The sequence below is a fragment of the Schistocerca serialis genome, chromosome 11 (genome assembly GCF_023864345.2).
Source record: "Schistocerca serialis cubense isolate TAMUIC-IGC-003099 chromosome 11, iqSchSeri2.2, whole genome shotgun sequence".
Lineage (NCBI taxonomy): Eukaryota > Metazoa > Arthropoda > Insecta > Orthoptera > Acrididae > Schistocerca > Schistocerca serialis.
The window spans coordinates 209,005,190-209,013,238 of NC_064648.1; the positions used below are offsets into that span (position 1 = coordinate 209,005,190).

Consider the following 8,049-nt stretch of genomic DNA (forward strand, 5'->3'; position numbering starts at 1 on the left):
AAGGCCGACTTCCTTCCCCATCCTTCCATAATCAATGAGACCGATGACTTCACTGTTTGCTCTCTTCTCCCAAATCAATCCCATCCAATCTTGTCCAAGACTTGCGAGCAGCTGTGTGCTCAAAGAATGGCCGTTTTGGCTCAACGTAAGACTGATGACATCACTCACGGGCTACGCCCCCGTTGCCATGCCTGTATTGTTGCCAGAGGTGGTCACACCACATGCTGAGCACATTAGATAGTTGTCAGAATAAGTGTGCAAATGCGTGAAGTTCAAGAAAAACGAACAACATTTTTGTCTACCGTTATGCATGTTGCAATTGTTACGTTCTGAATTCTTTACATCGTTTCTACACTACTGGTCATTCAAATTGCAACACCAACAAGAAATGCAGATGATACACGGGTATTCATTCGACAAATATATTATACTATAACTGACATGTCATTACATTTTCACGCAATTTGGGTGCATAGATCCCGAGAAATCAGTACCCAGAACAACCACCTCTGGCCGTAATAACGGCCTTGATACACCTGGGCATTGAGTCAAACAGAGCTTGGATGGCGTGTACAGGTACAGCTGCCCATGCAGCTTCAACACGATACCACAGTTCGTCAAGAGTAGTGACTGGCGTATTCTGACGAGCCAGTTGCTCGGCCACCATTGATCAGACGTTTTCAATTGGTGAGAGATCTGGAGAATGTGCTGACCAGGGCAGCAGTCGGACATTTTCTGTATCCAGAAAGGACCGTACAGGTCTTGCAACGTGCGGTCGTGCATTATTCTGCTGAAATGTAGCGTTTCGCAGGGATCGAATGAAGGGTTGAGCCACGGGTCGTAACACATCTGAGATGTAACGTCCAATGTTCAAAGTGCCGTCAATGCGAACAAGAGGTGACCGAGACGTGTAACCAATGGCACCCCATACCATCACGCCGGGTGATACGCCAGTATGGCGATGGCGAATACACACTTCCAATGGGCGTCCACCGCGATGTCGCCAAACACGGATGCGACCATCATGATACTGTAAACAGAACCTGGATTCATCCGAAAAAAATGACGTTTTTCCATTCGTGCACCCAGGTTCGTCGTCGAGTACACCATCGCAGGCGCTCCTGTCTGTGATGCAGCGTCAAGGGTAACCGCAGCCACGGTCTCCTAGCTGATAGTCCATGCTGCTGCAAACGTCGTCGAACTGTTCGTGCAGATGGTTGTTGTCTTGCAAACGTCCCCGTCTGCTGACTAAGGGATCGAGACGTGGCTGCACGATCCGTTACAGCCGTGCGGATAAGATGCCTGTCATCTCGACTGCTAGTGATACGAGGCCGTTGGGATCCAGCACGGCGTTCCGTATTACCCTCCTGAACCCAGCGATTCCATATTCTGCTAACAGTCATTATATCTCGACCAGCGCGAGCAGTAATGTCGCCATACGATAAACCGCAATCGCTATGGGGCACAATCCGACGTTTATCAAAGTCGGAAACGTGATGGTACGCATTTCTCCTCCTTACACGAGGCATCACAACAACGTTTCACCAGGCAACGCCGGTCAACTGGAGTTTGTGTATGAGAAATCGGTTGGAAACTTTCCTCATGTCAGCACGTTGTAGGTATCGCCACCGGCGCCAACCTTGTGTGAATGCTCTGAAAAGCTAATCATTTGCATATCACAGCATCTTCTTCTTGTCGGTTAAGTTTCGCATCTGTAGCACGTCATCTTCGTGGTGTAGCAATTTTAATCGCCAGTAGTGTACTTTTCAATCACATGTTTATACTATTTTGTGGCAAAAAGTCGACGTAGCCAAATTTCTATTTCTTGCTCTAATTTTGGACACCAGTGTGTGCTACTTTGCCGTTCTTAAATTGTTATGGCACGACATGGCCAATATCCTTGTACTACTGCTACACAGGCCGCAGGAGTGCCCAGTAAGGCCGGAAGCTTGGCGACTCGAACCAGTCACTAGCTGCGGAAGACGGTAACCGGAGAGGGAAATGAATGGCCGGGCTTTCGCTATACAGGTCTTCAGGTGTGCACGGTTGCTGGGACCTTATGCGGTCGGCGTGCTTCAGTAAGGCTGTGTGGCGGGTGTGATGAAGCGTGGCGAGCCTCCATGCTGGGAAACCTAACGACTCCGTAATGACCGCCACTTTCCCTGCGCGGCTCCACGAAGTGAATACTTGCAGCGAAAACTCGGCGTGAAACGCTCTGTCTAACGTCTAACTGAACGGAACGAATAGGCCGGGACAGGGTGTGTAAGTGTGTATTATGAGGTCGGTACGTCTGCACCACGGCCGTAAGACGCACTTTCACTCGCGAAGTTGCGGCACTCACAGGATCCCCTCGACAATGGCAGCAATTAGATGCTTCAGTCTATTGCGGGGTGAGGGTCCTACTTCATAATGTACAGTTGTTTGATTTTTTTTCCGTCGCACTGCCGATGACAGTGAAGCTTCATTCATCATCACTGTTCGCCTGAGTAATTATAAGCCTATAACGCGGCGTTGCTCTTTTATGTAATTATCCTAATTTACTTTAAATGCGAACATTTTAGGTTAGGCTTTATCGTGACTGTTGACATTAAATGAAACAACAAGTTTACTGTTACCATTCACCGTTTTATTTATTTCCACGACGCGTTTCAAAGATTTAAACCTCCATCATCGGGTGGATTTACATTATTTAGTATGACATTTGTTTACAAATATGACAGTATACATGTAATGTGTTACGCAGCGAAAGGAACCTGCGACAACTGGAGACAGTGCCACACGTTCCTCCAAAAACTCCTAACACCACACACACACACACACAAATGTTATGCTACCTAATGTAAATCCACCTGATGATGGAGGTTTAAACCTTTGAAACGCGTCGTGGAAATAAATATAACGGTGACTGGTAACAATAAACTTGTTTCATTTAATATCCTAATTTATATTAGATAGTAAATTGGGTGATGTTGGTCTCTAGTGTAAAAACAAACATAGCTCATTTACGTGTATTAAGGGGCAATTGTAGCTTCGCAGGGGGCAAAATGTGCCAACGGCCTTGCCGCAATGGTAACACCAGTTCCCGTCAGATCACCGAAGTTAAGCGCTGTCGGGCTGGGCTAGCACTTGGATGGGTGACCATCTGGTCTGCCGAGCGCTGTTGGCAAGCGGGGTGCACTCAGCCCTTGTGAGGCAAACTGAGGGGCTACTTGACTGAGAAGTAGCGGCTCCGGTCTCGTAAACTGACATACGGCCGGGAGAGCGGTGTGCTGACCACACGCCCCTCCATATTCGCATCCAGTGACGCCTGTGGTCTGAGGATGACACGGCGACCGGTCGGTACCGTTGGGCCTCTCAAGGCCTGTTCGGAGGCAGTTAAGTTTTTAGAGGGCAAAATATAAAAAAAAATTGTGATAAACATTCGTTGGAGTGTATTTTACTAGAGAAATGTGTGTTCTATGGATATTTTAGCCATTGAAAGGCATTAAGTAGTCATTTACTTTAAGGGCAGCACATGTTGCCACGCCCCCCCTCTTGTCTTCTGCCAACTTCTTGAACAGTAACCTAATTTACTGATTTTTGAAAATATCTCGTGCTCACAGTTGGCTGCCTTATTCGTGTGCTGCATTCACTTGTTCCTTGTCCTTCCAAAACCCAAATGAATCATTTAACAGTGTCATATGGTCCAGAATTCCTAAATATTTGTAGGTAAAGATACATTGAATTTGGGTGTTTATGATGCAGTTCTTTCATTTAATGGTGGCAATGTCGGGGGAGTTAGGCTACTTCAAAAGTTAGTCATAATACCTGGGGAAAATATGGTAATGGCAAGTTCTGAATTGGATGCTGTCCATGTGAAAAAAGTAGATTATGAAGTGACCTTGATAGCTAGGAAGGCAAGAATGCACTCAAGGAATGCTGCGAGAGCCAGGGAGGATGAAGAAAATGCAGATGGCCCGGGATATGGTGCAGGGATGTTCTAAGGTCAGAAACAAACTATGTTAATCTTTAAAGCCGGATTCCTGACATTTTATTTTTTTAATGATTTTTTTTTCAGGAACGTACCGTCGCAGGACAGTGAAACTTACACAACATACAGAAACTGGGCTGAACACCAATGATGCATTTTTCTTTCTTTTTGCTTGCGCCGTTGTCGCGCAGTTTTCGCAGGGTCGGTGTTGTTTACAAGTGGAATTGGCAAGGTTAATTTGAAGGGGTGGCTGGATGCTCTTTGTGGCACCACCCTTTAGCCCCTGGGATGGAATCAATGCACCCCAGCTGTCTGCTTGTAGTGTAAACCATGAAATAGTGCGAACGTGTTTCAAATGTTTGAGTTGTGCAAGTGATGTGGAATGTGGGGACCAGCCTGGTATTCACCTAGTGGGATGTGGAAAACCGCCTAAAAACCACATTCAGGCTGGCTGGCACACTGGGATGGAATCAGTGTACCCTAGCTGTCTGCGTCTAGTGTAAATCATGAAATATTTTGAACATGTTTCAGATGTCTGCAAGGCCTGTAACTGAGGTGAGACGTGGGAACCAGATTGGTATTCACCTGGTAGGATGTGGAAAACCACCTGGAAACCACATCCAGGCTGGCCGGCACACCGGCTCTCGTCATTAATCCGCCAGCCGGATTCGATTCCGGGCCAGCGCACCTACCCGAGACCAGAAAGCAGAGCATTACCGCTCTTGGCTAATCTGGCGGATCAAATTATGAATTAATAAAGCTTAAATATGTGGAAAAAATTTTACAATTTGCAAAAAATTCTCTAGAAAGTAAATTATGCAGGCGACTTATCTACTAAAATAGGTCAGTGGAAAGAGACTCCTCCTCCACCAGCCATTAAAATTTTATAGCATTATCATGAACCGTTCACGAGATAAATGTACCTAAAATTGAGAAATTTAACTTTGTAAGTATATAATTTAAAATCTCCCCTTAAAGGGGGTGCTATCTTGTTGATGTTGTGGAAACTGATTAGCTCTCTCCACGTTAATCCGTCCTATGGAAGCGCCTCCACCTTTGCGTAACTACTGAAGCACACACGCAGCTGAACGTGCTAATTGTCTTCATCTCATGGTCTCCCTCTACGCACTGCGTGTGCCATCTGCTTCGTTCTAAATGACCAACCAGCAAAGTGGTTCACGCCAAGCTGTTGAGTAGAGTTGGTGGAGGGGCCAAACAGCTTGGATGGAGACATTGCAGTGCGCTGCTGTGATCACGAATCTGAGACCAACGCAGAGGATAATTAAGTTTAGGAAACTCTAATTTGGTTCCTGAAATGTCGAAAGTCTTTGCTACTCAATTCAAAAGTGACAGAGGTTTTATTTTGACGATCAGTAGCTTCGACTGACACTCTTAGTCATGTTGGGTTGTGATTTTTTTTTTTTTTTTTTTTTTTTTTTTTTTTTTTTTTTTTTTTTTTTTTTTTTTCCTTGCGAGGATCGCCGTCAAACGCCTTTGGATCGTGTGCAAAGAAGATTCATCAGGTGAAAAAGCTTGCTCGTGATATGCACACTATCAACAACGCATTGTGCACAGTACTGGTGGAGCAAGACTCACACCGCTGCTACATGGGGGACAAAATAAAACTGGCCCAGAAAATATTTCGTGCACCTTAAGATATGCAACCTAGCTTACAGTATCACCTGCCATGTTGCCTACTTTAAGGGGCACGAAATATATCTGTGGGCGGGTTCTATTCTGCGCAATCTGGATGCCACATACAGTCTTTGAAGGCAGTGCGAGCAAATGGCTTTCAATCTAGAGCTGTTCAGTCCTAACAATGGATGATGATGTATGTGTGTACTTCGATTGGAGGTCGCCACTTCGAAGTTGTAGCTGTAATGTGTGGGCTGCTTGTCTCAGAAAGAAAACCAATATTGATTTCTGACTATTAGTTCCTTAGAGAATGAGATATGATTGTAACCAATCCCGATGTTATTCAGTCAGTACATTGAGCAAGCAATAAACGAAAACAAAGAACAATGTGGATAAGAAACTGAAGTTCAGGAAGGAGAAATAAAAACTTTGAAGTCTGCCGATGACATTGTAATTCTGTCAAAGACGGAAATGACTTTGAATGGAATGGACAGTGTCTTGAAAGGAGGATGCAAGATGCACATCAATAATAACAAAAGAAAGCTGATGGAATGTAGTCGAATTAAATCGGGTGATGCTGAGGGAATTAGATTAGGAAGTGAGACACTGAAAGTAGTAGATGAGTTTTGCTATTTGGGGAGCAAAATAACTGAAGATGGTCGAAGTAGAGAGGATATAAAACGTTTACCGGCACTGGCAAGGAAAGCGTTTCTGAAGAAGAGAAATTTGTTAACATCGAATATACAGGGCCACATTAATAAAACCCACAAACTGCAGGATCTCATTCCTGACAGGAAATGGAGGATAAAAGGTTCTCTGAACATATGTCCAGAAATGCCTCGTTCCCACGGTAGCTGCTGCTGCTCTCATCTATTGCTTTCCCCTCTTTGGGGAAGTGTGAGGGGGAGTTTGTAGCCTTTCGGCTTTTACTCCCCCGTGAACGTGTGTGTGTGATTTTTCTATAGTTTTTATGGTGTCTGTGATAATGTGATGATTGTTGTGAGTGTGTCTGGTACTTGCCTGAGGTAGGCGAAAAGATTGGTGTTATGTGGGAAGGAACAGGATTAGGGATTGGGTGTTGGGATTTCCTCTTCGACTTAGTCGTCGAAGATCGTCATAGGGCGCTTGTACTTATCGCGGGACATGTCGTACCGACCTAGGGAGTGGATGAGTGCGTTTCCGGATCTGGAAGAACCCTCATAGAAGGCCCTTGCCAGATCCTGGAAACGCTCTCTCAGGAGTGGGATTTCGGCTGCGGCGTGCAGGTCGTCTGTGGGGAATCCAAGAGGTAGACGCAGTGCCCTTCTGAGGGCGCGGTTCTGCAGCCTCTGGAGTTTGTCCAGGTGCTGCTTTGCCGCGTATCCCCAGACTGGGCACGCATACTCCATTACCGGCCGGATCAGGGCCTGGTAGACATTTACTGCTACTGGGCAGGGAAGGGAGCTGTTTGTGTTCAGGATAGGGTATAGGATGGACATTCTGGCGCAGACCTTCCTGTGGACCTCGTCTATGTGGGGTTTCCACGTAAGACGAGAGTCCAAAGTTACGACAAGGTACTTGGCGGTTCTGCGCCAGGGGAGTTGGGTTCCATTTAGGTGAAGGTGGAGGGGGGGACGTTGAGGAGGATCGCGCCTTCCGAACCTGCGGGTAATGAGCATTGCCTGCGTCTTCTCAGAGTTGATAGTGATGCGCCAGCGACGGGCCCAAGTTTCTGTGTCATCTAAAACCTTTTGTAGCCTACGGATGACCAGGTCCTTGTTCGCGTTTCTCGTTTAGAAGGCTGTATCGTCAGCGTACTGCGCGGTGTGCACCAGGGGGGCCGTTGGAGTGTCCGCAGTGTACAAACTGTACAATACGGGCCCCAGGACCGATCCCTGTGGCACCCCGGCACGAATACGCCTTCTGGTGGAAGTGGCAGTTTCTACTTTGACGTCCTATTCGTGAGATAACTCTTAATCAGCTGAACTATGCTCCCGGGAAACCCTTGTGTGTACAAGGTAGATGGCGCTGACGAATAACAGTTCCTCTGACCACGTGCTGTGTCCCTTGAGTGTCGCAGGCTGTGTGATTGACGCACCGTACTGTAAGCAGCAGAATGGTCCGGTATTCCTGTCGGGAACAAGGCGAGAGGGTGTTTGTGTATGGCCAAGCAAATCGGAATGGTCAAGAGGAAGCACCAAAAATGGTTCAAATGGCTCTGAGCACTATGGGACTTAACTTCTGAGGTCATCAGTCCCCTAGACTTAGAACTACGTAAACCTAACTAACCTATGGACATCACACACACCCATGCCCGAGGCAGGATTCGAACCTGCGACCGTAGCAGCAGCGCGGTTCGGGACTGAAGCGCCTAGAACCGCTCGGCCACAGCAGCCGGCGCAGAAGCACATACAGAACGTCCGAAAACTTGTTTGGTGAAACTTATACACACAGATGAGGAAGTT

General features: G+C 46.7%; 1 pseudogene; it reads left to right on the top strand.

The window, feature by feature from the left end:
• Positions 1-3,048: 3,048 nt before the first annotated feature.
• On the top strand, positions 3,049-3,166 carry LOC126427466 (5S ribosomal RNA; annotated as a pseudogene).
• The last annotated feature ends 4,883 nt before the right edge of the window (positions 3,167-8,049 follow it).